The sequence below is a fragment of the Macrotis lagotis genome, chromosome X, assembly GCF_037893015.1.
Source record: "Macrotis lagotis isolate mMagLag1 chromosome X, bilby.v1.9.chrom.fasta, whole genome shotgun sequence".
NCBI lineage: Eukaryota > Metazoa > Chordata > Mammalia > Peramelemorphia > Peramelidae > Macrotis > Macrotis lagotis.
The window spans coordinates 197,122,819-197,137,498 of record NC_133666.1 but is presented as its reverse complement, the minus strand read 5'-3'; the positions used below and the strand labels follow the sequence as shown (position 1 = coordinate 197,137,498).

Sequence of the window (14,680 nt, the reverse complement as noted above, 5' to 3'; positions counted from 1 at the left end):
ATCACTAAATTTCTGTAATATTAAATCCAGGCATTTTTTTTCCCTTGGATGTTTTCAGGAAGACCAATAATCCTTAAGTTATCTCTCTTTATCTATTCTCAAGATCAGTGGTTTTGCTGGTGAGGTGTTTTACATTTCCTTCTATTTTTTATTTTTTAATTTTTTTAAGAGGTTCTGGATGTCTCATGAAATCATTAGTTTCCACAGATTCCATTCTTTTTTTAGAGAAGAATTTTCTTCCTTTACCTTTTGCAACTCCTTTTCTAATTGATCAATTCTATTTTTGAAAGTTTTCCATTAGACCAATTGAGGTTTTCAGAGAATTATTTTCTTTTTTTTTATTTGTCCAATTGTATTTTCCAAGGATTTGTTTTCTTGTTGCAAGGTGTTAGTTTTCTCTCCCAAATTTTCAAATTGATTTTTAAACTCCTTCCTGATTTCTTCAAGGAAATCTTTGCTAGAGACCCAATCATATTCTTCTCAGAGGTTCTAGGTCTCTCTGAGGTAAGGTCTTTTCCTTCTAGGAATTTTTCTATGGACATTCCTTTTCACTGGTCTTTCTGCATTTTCCTAAGATCTTGTGTTGAAGGAGGGGCTGTTTCCCTGATGTGTGGTCTTGAGATCCCTAGAGGCTTTACTCAATGGGTTTAGTAACCCCTAGTGGGTCAGACAGGAGGTGATGTGGTTGCTTTCTCTGGAGTGTCTGTCACCTCGATTTCAGGCCCTATTCATTGGTCTGGAGGGGGTGGTTGAAGCTGATGAATACTTTTATCTTTGAATAATCGTGGGATATGCTCTGGGGCAAGGTATTTACTTGTCCTACACACAGCTGAGGGATCTCTGCTGCTCAAACATGAACCTGGGGTGGAGATGGACTGCAATTGTGTTTGTTCTGGGAAGAGGCTTCAGCTGAAATAAGGGTATGAACACTGAGTTCCTCCAGACCAGAGGAACCCAGGGATGTCTACAACTCTCCCACATTGGAATTCACCCTCCAGCCCTGATGGTAAACCTTACACTGTCAGTGCCATAGCCAATGCCTCTGCTCCCCAGTTGTCTCACACTTCTGTGGCTGAGCAGGTTAGTCATGCTGTCAGGCTGTCATTCCACCCCTGATCAGAGTAGTCCTGCTCTCAGGCTCTCACCTTGTCCTATGCTCCCTACATCATCTACCCACAATCCCAGAAGAAAAACCCTGAGGTAGATATTTTTTTTTGTTTCAAGGTGGCTAGGTGGCACAGTTGATAGAGCACTGGCCCTGGGGTCAGAAGTACCTGGCTTCAAATTTGGAGTAAGACACTTAATAATTACCTAGCTGTGTGGGCTTAGGCAAGCCATGTAACCCCATCGCCTTGCAAAAACTAAAAAAAAAAAAGAGGTTTCATATTATATATGAGGGAAGATTAAGAAACTTAGCATAGTACCTGTCTTCTCTCCACCATCTTGACCAGAAATCCTAAAGTCCTTTTTCCAGACCTTTAAGTTCTTTCCCAGATCTCAGAATGAGTGAGATAATTCTGAGTGGGTGATTAAGGCAGGTGAGAAAAAAAAGGATTCTTATAGAGAGTGGAAAAAATCATTAGTGTTTCTGACTAAACACTTAGGATATTTTTTTCCAAATCAAAAAAAATTGCTAGTTACATAAGTACTGAACCAATCAAGTTCCAAACAATAATTTAGTGGAGCTTAACCTGGGGCCTATTGTGGGTCAATCAATAAAAACCAGAGTGATATGAATCCTGTAAACCACAAAACAAATTTTTGTCTTAATAATATTATACTTTAATAACATGTACAGATAGTTTTCTTTTTTAATTAACTTAAGATTTTTTATTTATTGATTAATTTTGATTTTTACAATTTTTCATCTAAAATTGCTTCCCTCTCCCCACACCCCACAGAAGGCAATTTGTTAGTTTGATTCCATGTTATACACTGATCTAAGTTGAATGTGATGAGAGAGAAATCCTGTCCTTAAGGAAATATAATAAAGTATAAGAGATAGTAAAATTAAATAAGATAACTTTTTTTTAATTGAGGGTAATAGGTTTTTTTCTTTGTTCAGAGTCCAAAATTCTTTCTCTAGATACAGATGGTATTCTTCATCACAGATATCCCCAAATTGTGCCAGATTGTTGCACTGATAAAATGAGCAAGTCTATTAAGATTGATCATCAACCCCATGTTGCTCTTATGGTATGCAATGTTCTTCTGGTTCTGCTCATCTCACTCAGCATCATTTCATGCAAAACCTTGCAGGGTTCTCAGAATTCCCATCCATCCTGATGTATAATAGAACATTAGTATTCCATGACAAACATATACCACAATTCCTTCAGCCATCCCACAATTTTTGGAAATTCATCCAATTTCCAATTCTTTCCCACAAGGAAAAAGGATGCTTTGAATTTGTTTGTAAAAATGATGTTTTTACTCATTTACATGATCTCTCCAGGGTATAGAAACAGTAGTGCTATTACTGGAACAATGGGTTTGTACATTACTATTGCCCTTTGGCGTTAATTCCAAATTGCTCTCAAGAAATATTACATGAATTTATAACCTCACCAACAATGTATTAGTATCTCAGATTTCCCACATCCCTTCCAACATTGATCATTTTCCTTATTGGTCATATTGGCCAGTCTGAGAGGTGTGAGATGGTACCTCAGACATTCTTTCCTTTGCATTTCTCTAATAAGTAGAGATTTAGAGCAATTTTTCATATGACTATGGATTGCTTTGATTTACTCATCTGTAAATTGCCTTTTTCACATTCTTTAAGCATTTTTTCAATGGGGAAGTGGCATGATTTTTAAAAAATTTGAGTTCTCCATATACTTTAGAAATATGTCTTTTGTCAGAAATATTAGTTGTAAATTTTTTCCCAATTTGCTAAAATTCTTTTAATCTTGGTTAAATGGTTTTATCTGTACAAAAGTATTTTAATGTAATGTAATTAAAATTATCTAGTTGATTTTAATGATGTTCTCCAGCTCTTCCTTGCTATAGATCAGACAGGTAAACTAGGCCTTGATTTCCTAGTTCACTTATAAAATTTTTTGTCTGTATCCTATATCCATTTTTATCTTATTTTGGTATAGAATGTGAGGTATTGGTCTAATCCAAGTCTCTGCCATACTAATCTCCAATTTTTCCAACAGTTGTATTGAAGAAAGGGTATTTATCCCAAAAGTTGAACTCTGGGTTTATCAAACAGCAGATTACTATAATCATTTTCTGCTATTGCACCTAGTCTATTCCACTGATCCACCATGCTACTTCTTAGCCAATACCAGACACTTTTAAATGACTGATGTTTATAATGTAATTTTACGACTGGTTGTACTAAGCCACCTTCTTTTGCACTTTTTTCATTAAATGCCTGGAATTTCTTGACTTTAATTTCTCCATATGAATTTACATATAAGTTTTTCTTATTCACTAAAAGTAATTTTTTTTAGAATTTTGATCGGTAGGGCATAAAATAAGAAATTTAATTTTTATCATATTATTATATTAATTTGGCCTATGCATGAATGGTTGATATCTGCCCAGTTATTTAAATCTGATTTTATTTGTGTAAAAAGTGTTTTATAATTGTTTTCAAAAAGTTTCTATATTCACCAGGGAGATAGGTCTATAATTTTCTTTCTGTTTTAACTCTTCCTGGTTTAGATACCATACCATTGGTCTCACAGAAAAACATAGGCAGAGGTCTATTTCCACCTGTTTTTCCAAAGAGTATATATAGAATTGGAACCAATTGTTCCTTAAATGATAGAATTCTCTTGTGAAGCCACCCGTCTTGGAAGGTAGACTCCCCAATATTTTATATTGTCCAAAGTTTCTTTGAATGGGATTTCTCTTTCACTCTTCCTGCTGAAAGGGTGAGGGTTTGTTTGTGAGGGTTTATTTTATATCCTGAAACTTTCTAAAAGTTGCTAATTGTTTCTAATAGTTTTGAGATTATTTGTGGGGGGATTCTCTATGCCATGTCATATGCAAAGAGTAAGAGTTTTATCTCTTCCTTCTGAATTCTAATTCCTTTCATTTCTTTTTCTTCTCTTATTGCTGAAGCTAATATATCTAACACAATATTGAATAGTAGCAGATAATGGGTATCCTTGTTTCACCCCTGATCTTACTGGGAATGCCTCTAGCTAATCCCCATTGCATATAATACTTGTTTGTGGTTTCAAATAGATAATACTCATTATTGTAAGGAACAATCCATTTATTCTTATACCCTCTATTGTTTTTTGTAGGAATGGGTGCTATATTTTGGCAAAGGCTATTTTTCTCTAGACTTAGATGACATTAGATGCCTGGGGTTTCTTTCCATCAGAAAGAATAATAATATATTTTCTGGTAGGTTTGTCATTGATATAATTAATTATAGTGACAGTTTTCCTAATATTCCCTGCATTTCTGGGACAAATTTTACTTGGTTATAATGCATTATTCTATTGATATCCTTTTATAATCATTTTGCTAAGATTTTATTTAAGATTTTTGCATATATATATATATTCATCTGGGAGATAGGTCTATAATTTTTTTTCTCTGCTTTAACTTTTCCTGGTTTAAGTATCAGCACCATATTGGACTCATAGAAAGAGTTAGGCAGAGTTCTGTCTTCACCTATATTCCCAAAGAGTTTATATAGAATTGACACCAATTGTTCCTTTAAAGTTTGAGAGAATTCACTTGTGCATCCATTTGGACCTGGAGATTTTTTGCTTAGGGGGTTCAATAATAGCTTGTTGAATTTCTTTTGCTGATATGAGGTAATTCAGGTATTTAATTTCCTCATCATTTCACCTGGGCAACTTATATTTTTGTAAATAATTGTCCATTTCTTTTAGATTATCAGATTTATTGGCACAGAGTGGGAAAAATAATATTGAATTATTATTTTAATTTCCTTCTCATTGGTTGTGTTCATCTTTTTCATTTATGACACTAGCAATTTCATTTCCTTTTTTCCTTTTTTTAAATCAAATTAACCATAGGCTTATCAATTTTGTTAGCTTTTTCATAAAACCAACTCTTATAACTTATAAATTACTTATAAGCACTTACTTATAAATTCAGTCATTTTCTTGCTTTCTATTTCCTTTATTCTTCTTTAATTATTAGAATTTCTCATTTGATATTTAATTAGTGGGGTCTAAATTGTTCTTTCTCTATTTTTTTTAGTTACATGTTTAGTTCATTGAATTCCTCTTTCCCTAATTTATTCATGCAAGAATTTAGAGATATAATATAGCCCCTGACAACTGTGTTGGCTTTATCCCATAAGCTTTAGTATGTTGTTTCATTATTGTCAGTATCTACAATTAAATTGTTAGTTCTTTCTTTTACTTGTTATTTGATCGACTCATTTTTGAAATGAAGTTTTAGGTCTATTTAGGTCCAATTAGTTTTATTTCTATTTCTCCCTGGCCCATTATTGCATGTGACTTTTATTGCAGTATGATCTCAGAAAGATGTCTTCACTATTTCTGCCTTTCTGCAATTGGTTATTAGGTTTTTATACCCTAGTGCATGGTCAGTTTTTGTCGAAGTGCCATGTACTGCAGGAAAATAAGTATTTTACTTTCTATTCCCATTCAATTTTCTCCAAAGGTATTTCATACCTAGACTTACTAACAATTTATTTACCACACTAACTTCCTTCTTCTTTATTTTATGGTTAGATTTATCTAAATCTGAGTGCAGGTGTTTGAGACATGCTAACAGTATAGTTTTGAGGTCTATGTCTTCTTGTAATTTCTTCAATTTCTCCTCTAAGTATTTGGATGCTATACCACTTGGTGCATACATATTTAATATTGAAATTACTATATTTTCTATGGTACCTTTTAGGAGCATATAGTTTCTGTCCTTATCTCTTTTAAAGATATCTATCTTACAGCTGCTTTGTCTGAGATAAGGATGGCTACGCCCAATTTTTTCCACTTCAGCTGTAGCAAGATATAATTTGCTCTAACCATTTCCATTTGCTCTATACATATCTCTCTCCTTTGAATGAGTTTCTTGTAAGCAGCACATTGTAGCATTCTAATTTTTACTGTACTCTGCTGTTTGCTTACATTTTAAGGGAGAGTTCATTCCATTCATTTTCACATTCATTTTTTTTAGGTTTTTGCAAGGCAAATGGTGTTAAGTGGCTTGCCCAAGGCCACACAGCTAAGTAATTATTAAGTGTCTGAGACGGTATTTGAACCCAGGTACTCCTGACTCCAGGGCCAGTGCTTTATCAACTGCACCACCTAGATGACCCCATCCCATTCTTTTTCAAAGTTATAATTACTAACTCTTTTTTGGCCCTCCATGTTATCTTCCCTCTGTTTGTATTTTTCCCCTTTTTTCACTTTATCCACATTTCCCAGTAGTTTTGTCTTACTACCATCACTTTCAATGTGTTTGCCCTCCTATATCCAACCCCCTCCCCTTTCTTTCCCCTTGCCCCTTGCCCCTTCTTCCTTGCCTTCCTTCTGTTAGTTCCCTTTTTCCTCCAGCCCTTCCCTTTGCCCTTATTAATAGTTGAAAGGTAAGATAAGTTCTTATCTTAACTGAGTGTATTTATGTAGGTTAATTTTGAGCCAAATTTGATGAGAATACAACTCAGGGGGTTCTCATCTCCTACTTCTTCCCCTCTTTTTCAACAGGTCCTTTGTACCTCTTGGTGTAATCAGCTTTATCCCATTCAATCTCTTGTACTTTTTCTGCATTTTGTCAATTGAATTTCTGTTAAAAGTTTTGTTTCTTATTATATATGATGGAAGATCATGTAACATTAGGATACTGCCTGTCTTCTCTCCACGATTTTGGCTGGATAGTAGTCAACAATCATTTTTATAAGATTTGGAGTTCTAAATTTTCCTCCCTTTCGGGTACTCTTCCCATGACAGTAAACAATCTTACAAATCTTACAAAGTTTATACATGTACAGTCTTGTCAAACACATCTCTGTTTAGGGGAGTCAGAATAAAAACAGGAAAACAAGAAAAAAAAATAAAATTAAATAAAATAGTTTGCTTTCTGACTCCATAGTTCTTTCCCTGAATGTGAATGGCAGTTTTATAACAAATCTTTATATTTGTCATTGCAGGTTTTCCTCAAATCTTTCTGCTAGTTTCTTATAGAACAACAATAATCCATGATATTCATACACTACAACTTGGATAGTAATTCCTCAAGTAATTAATGTTGCCTCCATTTCTAATTGTAGCCAAGCATAAAAAAAACTATTATAAGCATTTTTTTTACACATGGGTTCATTTGCCTTTTTTATGATTTCTTTGACACACACAAACACACACACAAACACACACACATATATCTAACACAGGTATTGTTGGATAACAGCAAATGCACAGTTCTGAGGTTCTTTTGAAATAGTTCAAAATTGCTCTTTGGAATGATTAGCTGATTAGCTCAGTTAACAACTCACCAGCATACATCCCAGTTTTCACAAATCCCCTCCAACAGCCATCATTTTAATTTTCTGTCATATAGAAACCAGAAGAATGACATTGAGGGGGGACTTTCACACTTGGGGTTTCTTTTATTAGTTAGGAAGGTAAGAAAAGGAGGGTAAAACAGGACATAAATTATAAGTCACAGAGTTCTCTAGCAAGGTATAAAAGTGAGTTTTTAAAGAAGAAAGTAAGTTTAAGCAAAGAAGAAACAACAACAATTTGTGTTGGTGAAAATATAAAGTATGGGGGTAAGGTGAGGGGAGAAGAAGAGAAATACATCTGTAAATCAATATCCTGGATGAATTAGCTAAAATCACCAGTATGGAGAAGGTGAGCAGAACTCTTAATGTTAAGGTTGTACCAGGAGTGTCAAAAGAACAGCATTAGGTTGTGTTCCTGCACCTGTCTAAGGAATGCAATTTTACATTAACTTTACATTCTCAAATTAAGGTTATATTAACTGAATACTTCAGCATGAGTGGGAGTTAGGGTCTCTGTTAACAAAGGTAGTTTCCAGGGATTTGTGAAGTATAACTAGGAAAGTCTGGTGTGTGATACCTTGGAAACATTAGTTTAGACAGTATTGCATAATAGACTAGTACAGAGTCAATATAGGGAGTGTTTAACAATTTCAAAAAATTACCTATTTTATAAAAATTTCTGTTTGTTAGATATACTCTTTGCCTATAGAGGTTTGCTGTCATTATATTTGTCTCCATATAGAAAAGATTATAATATTTTTCTGCACAGAATTCAACTACTTCAATGTTAGCAAATCTGATTGATATGAAGTAGTCTACAAGAGTTGTTTTATTAGTATTTCTCTGATCATTTTTGGTTTAGAGACTTTTTTACTATTTTTTAAATAACTTTAATCAGCAAGAAAATGAATGTTCATACAATGCTCTCCTCTCAGTGGTAGCAGATACTTTTGGTCATCTGCTTACCCTTAGAAACTTATTATGGAGGAGCTGTGATTCCTTGGGTTTTTTTGCATAGCAGGACCAGTAATAAATGATAAAAAAAATAGAAATATTTTTCTGAGTCTCATAAAGCAGTATTTGTCACATATCATTGTCCCTACATGACAGAATCATGCCAAGAACATGTAGAGTTTGAGATGTTGGTGAAAAATGAGACCCAGGAATCATAGCACTGGTAGGTACCCTTATCTAAATCATTATGAACTAGTTCAGGAGAATCTTCCATGGAACCAAATCAGATCGTGTATACTATATTTCCTTTTAAAATAAATTAAATTTCATTGTTAGTGACTCTGAACCCCATGGTTTAAATTCTTGTAGCTGAAGAAAGATCAGAATTGCGGGATTTAATGATGGTTTCATTAACTGTTGCTGGACCACCTAATCCTCATGCAGATCCAGTGTAGCAGCAGATGAGAAGCTTCATTTAAAACATGAATGAGGACTTCTAGCAAAGAAGGTGGAGAGAAGACAGGCACTGTGTTAAGTGCTCCTCATTCCCCTCAAAAATAACATGAAAGAACCCTCTTAACAGAAATTTGATAAAAAAAAAAAGAGAAGCTAGGAGAAGAAGACCTACTAACAAGGTCTATTTCAGGGTACTGTGGGTGAACTGGGAGATGAGAGAAGAGGGCCAGCACAGGGACAGCAAATGGGGGAAGCCAGAGGACTGACCTCAGCCACAGAGACTTTGGTGGGTGACAGGTGCAAGAATCAACTTTAGCCACAGAATCTTTGACCGGGGGAGAGGAGCTATGGGAGGGTGAGTTCTAGAAAAGAGAGTTTCAGAGCACGCCTGGAAAATGACAAACTGGGCAAGGGACCTGAGCTCCATAATTTCAGTGGATCCCTCTTCCCAGAAAAAAGAGTAAACAACACCCCAAACCCTCAGGCTCAGGTGTGCAACAGAGCTCACTCAACTGAAAGGGAGGTTAACTCCCTCCCCCAGGGGACTCAGTCCATTTTTCAAGGTCAATTCAGACCCTGCTGCTGGGAGCCTCAAAAACTCCAGAGAAAGCAGCCAGCCAGCTACTGACCAGCCATTAAAATTACTAAGTCAAGTGAACAAAGCCACTAGGATCTTCAAGAACAAACCTCAAAGAGCCAGCCTGCCCCCCACAACACAAGATCCTAAAAAGATGAAGAAAGGTCAACTATAAAAGTGTTCATGGGAAAATATTTAGAAGAAATAGATTCACTTCTGAGGAGAATATGAAATGGTCATCCACCCAGAAAGACTTCCTTGAAGAAATCAGGAAGGAGTTTAAAAATCATTTGAAAAACTGTGGAAAAAACCTCAAGAGAAAATTCACACATGAAAAGAGAAAATAAACATCTTGCAAAAACAGATCTTTGGAAAAGGCAATTGGACAAATACAAAATAAGAATAACTGTCTCAAATATGCAATTGGGAAAATGAAAAAAGAAAATAATTCTCTTAAAACTACACTTGATCAAATAGAAAACTCCTTCAAAAATAGAATTGACCAACTGGAAAAGGTGTTGCAAGAGGTTAATGAAGAAAATTCTTCTGTGAAAAAAAGAATGGAATCAATGGAAAGTAATGACTTCATGAGACAGATAAATTTTGTTAAACAAAACTAAAGGATCGAAAAAATAGAAGAAAATCTAAAAATAACTAATGAGCAAAACCACTGACCTCAATAATAGATCAAGAAGGGACATCCTGAGAATTATAGGCCTTCCTGAAAACAATGAAGAGGAAGAAAAAGACTGGACTTAATATTACAAGACTTAGTGATGGCAAATTGAGCTGCTATCATAGAACCAGAGGGAAAAATAGTTATTCAAAGAAAACATGGATCCACCTTCTGAAAGATATTCTAAAATGAAAACACCATGGAATGATGTGGACAAATTACACAACTATCAGATAAAAGAGAAAATCCTGTAAGCAGCCAGAGAGAAACAATTTAAATACCAAGAAGCCACAATAAGGATTTCACAGGACCGGGTTGCAACAACTTTAAGGGATCAAAGGGACAGTAATGAAATATTTCAAAAAGTAAGGGAGATTGAAATGCAGCCAAGAATCCACTATACAGCAAAGCTTAGCCTTCTCTTTCAGAGAAAAAGATTGAGATTTTAAAAAAAGAGGAGACTTCCAACATATCCTGATAAAAAGACCTGAGTTAAATAGAAAATTTGGAAATCAAAACATGAGGCTCAACCAGCTGAGGAATGACCTCAGGCCAGGGTAAAGCCCACCATTGATTGAAGGCAAAAGAATTCAATACCTCCAACTTCTCCCTTCCAGCAAAGGGAGGAGGCCTCTCAACCAAGGTCACAGACACTCCAGAGAGGGCAACCAGCACCTCCAACTGGCCAGCCAGAGAAACTGCACTCAGTAAAGCCTTTTGCGATTCCCAAGCCGAGGTGAAACAGCCCACCCCAAATCAAGGTCTTAGCATATTGAAGAAGGGTCAGCGGAAAGGTGGATCCATAGAAAAATTCCTGGAAGGGAAAGACCCCAACCCAGAGAGACCTGGAACCTCTGAGGAGAATACAATCTGGTCTCCAGCACATAAAGACTTCCTTGAAGAAATAAGGAAGGAGCTTAAAAATTTAGGAGAGACAATTAATACCTTGCAACAAGAAAACAAAACCTTAGAAAGTACAATTGAACAAGCACAAAAGGGTGATAAATCTCTCAGATCATCAATTGGACAATTACAAAATGAGAATAATACTCTCAGATCCTCAAATGAGCAAATGCAAAAAGAAATTAATTCTCTCAAAACCTCAATTGGTCAAATGGAAAGCTCTTTCAAAAGTAGAACTGACCAATTGAAAAAGGAGTTGCAAAAGGTTAATGAAGAAAACTCCTCCCCCCCCCCAAAAAAAAAGAATAATGGAGTCTACAAAACTAATGACTCCATGATACAGCAAGACTCAGTTAAAATCAAAATATAGAAAAAATAGGAGCAAATGTAAAATACCTCATCAACAAAACCACTGACGTACAGAATAGATTGAGAGGGGCAACCTAAAAACTATAGGACTTCCTGAAAACATCGAGGAGAAAAAAAACTTGGACTTAATATTACAGGAACTGGTTATGGAAAACTGTGCTGAAATCATGGAATTGGAGGGCAAAATAGTTATTGAAAGAGTACATCGATCCCCACCAGAAAAAGATCCTAAAAAGAAAACACCAAGTAATGTTGTGGTCAAACTCCAGAAATTATTTTGCCGAACTTTATGCCAATAAATTTGATAATCTAAGTGAAATGGATGAATATTTACAAAAATATAAGATGCCCAGGTTAAATGAAGAAGAGATTAAATACCTGTACAACCCTATCTCAGAAAAAGAAATTCAACAAGCCATTAGTGAACTCCCTAAATAAAATCTCTAGGGCCTGATGGATTCACAAGTGAATTCTACCAAACATTTAAGGAATAATTGGTTCCAATCCTATATAAACTCTTTGGAAAAATAGGGAAGGATGGAACTCTGCATAACTCTTTCTATGAAACCAATATGGTACTGCTACCTAAACCAGGAAGAGTTAAAACAGAGAAAGAAAAGTATAGACCTATTTCCCACATGAATATAGATGCAAAAATTCTTAATGAAATTTTAGCAAAATGACTACAACAAGTCATCACTAGGATAATACACTATGATGAAGTAGGATTTATTCCAGGAATGCAGGGTTGGTTCAATATTAGGAAAACTGTTAGTATACTCAATTATATCAATAACAAACCTATCAGAAATCATATGATCATATCAATAGATGCTAAAAAGCTTTTGACATATACAACATCCATGCCTATTAAAAACACTAGAGAGTGTAGGAATAAATGGACTGTTCCTTAAAATAATGAGCAATATCTATCTGAAACCATCAATAAGCATTATACTCAATGGGGAGAGGCTAGAGACATTCCCAATAAGATCAGGGGTTAAACAAGGGTGCCCATTATCACCACTGCTATTCAATATTGTAATAGAAATGTTAGCATCAGCAATTAGAGAAGAAAAAGAAATTAAAGTAATTAGAATTGGGAAGGAAGAGACAAAACTCTCACTATTCGCAGATGGCATGAAGGTCTACCTAGAGAATCACAAGAAATCATCTAAAAAACTACTGGAAACAATTAGCAATTTTAGCAAAGTTGCATATTATAAAATAAGCCCCCATAAATGCTCAACTTTCCTATATATGACTAGGAAGAAACAGCAGGAAGAGCTAGAAAGAGAAATTCCATTCAAAGTAACCTCAGACAGTGTAAAATACTTGGGAGTCTATTTCCCAAGAAAGACTCAGAATCTTTTTGAAAACAATTATAAAACACTTCTCACACAAATTAAATCAGATTTAAATAACTGGGTAAATATCACCTGCTCATGGATAGGTAGAGCTAATATAATAAAAATGACAATTCTACCAAAACTAAACTATCTGTTTAGTGCCCTACCAATCAAAATTCCAAAAAGTTACTTTAATGAGCTAGAAAAAATTGTAACTAAATTCATATGGAGAAATAAAAAGTCAAGAATTGCCAGGATCTTAATGAAAAAAAATGCAAACGAAGGTGGCTTAGCACTACCAGATCTAAAATTATATTATAAAGCATCAGTCATCAAAACTGTTTGGAATTGCCTACGAAATAGAGTGGTGGACCAGTGGAATAGACTAGGTGTAAAAGCAGGAGAGGATTATAGTAATCTGCTGTTTGAAAAACCCAAAGAGTCAGGCCACCAGGATAAAAACTCCCTCTTTGTTAATAATTGCTGGGATAATTGGAAGTTAGTATGGAAGAAACTTAGATTAGACAAACACCTCACACCCTTTACCAAGATAAGATCCAAATGGTTACAGGACATAGACATAAAAAATAATACTATAACCAAATTAGAAGATTAAGGACTAGTCTACCTGTCAGATCTATAGAAAGGGGAACAGTTGATGATTAAGGAAGAGTTGGAGAACATCACTAAAAACCAATTAGATGATTTCGATTACATTAAATTAAAAAGTTTTGCACAGGTAAACCCAATGTAATCAAAATCAAAAGAGAAGTAGTAAATTGGGAAACAATCTTTACAACTAATGATTCTGACAAAGGACTCATTTCTAATATATACAGAGAACTGAGTCATATTTTTAAAACAAAAAGCCATTCCCCAATTGACAAATGGCCAAAGGATATGCAAAGGCAATTTACAGATTAGATCAAAGTAATCCATAGCTATATGAAAAAATGCTCTAAATCATTAATTACTAGAGAAATGCAAATTAAAGCTTCGTGGAGGTACCACCTCACACCTCTCACATTGGCCAGTATGACCAGGAATGATAATGATCTTTGTTGGAAGGGATGGGGGAAATCTGGGACACTATTACACTATTGGTGGAGCTGTGAACTCATCCAACCCTTCTGGAGAGCTATTTGGAACTATGCCCAAAGGGCAACAAAAATGTACATACCCTTTGACCCAGCAATACCAGTATTGGGTCTATACCCTGAAGAGATGAGGCAAAAGGCTGAAAACATTACTTGTACAAAAATATTTATAGCAGCCCTGTTTGTGGTGGCAAAGAATTGAAAATCCAGTAAATGTCCTTCAATTGGGGAATGGTTTAGCATACTGTGGCATATGTATGTCATGGAATACTGTTGTTCTATTAGAAACCAGGAGGGATGGGATTTCAGAGAAGCCTGGAGGGATTTGCATGAACTGATGCTGAGCTAGATGAGCAGAACCAGAAAAACACTGTACACCCTAACAGCAACATGGGAGTGATGTTCAACCTTGAAGGACTTGCTCATTCCATCAGTGCAACAATTGGGAACAATTTTTGGCTGTCTGCAAAGGAGAGTAATATCTGTATCCAGATAAGGAGCTGTGGAGTATGAACCAAGTACAAGGTCTATTCCTTATAATTCAGAAAAAAAACCCAGATGTCTTATGGTTTGATCTGGTTACCTCTGAGAATTCTGTTCTTCTAAGGATATGATTTCTCTCTCATCACACCCAATTTGGATTGAGGTACAACATGGAAACAAAGTAAAGACCGACAGAGTGCTATCTGTGGAGTGGGGTGGGAGGAGGTAAGCAAGATTGGGGGAACACTGTAAAACTCAAATAATATCTTTAATAAAAATTTTTTTTAAAAATGAGTTAAGGAAGGAAACTTCATCCTCCTAAGAGGTAACATAGACAATAAAGTC

General features: G+C 35.2%; 1 pseudogene; it reads left to right on the top strand.

Moving 5' to 3' along the window:
- The first annotated feature begins 960 nt into the window (after positions 1-960).
- Positions 961-14,680, top strand: part of LOC141498935 (integrator complex subunit 13-like) — a 35,342-nt pseudogene continuing 21,622 nt past the window's right edge.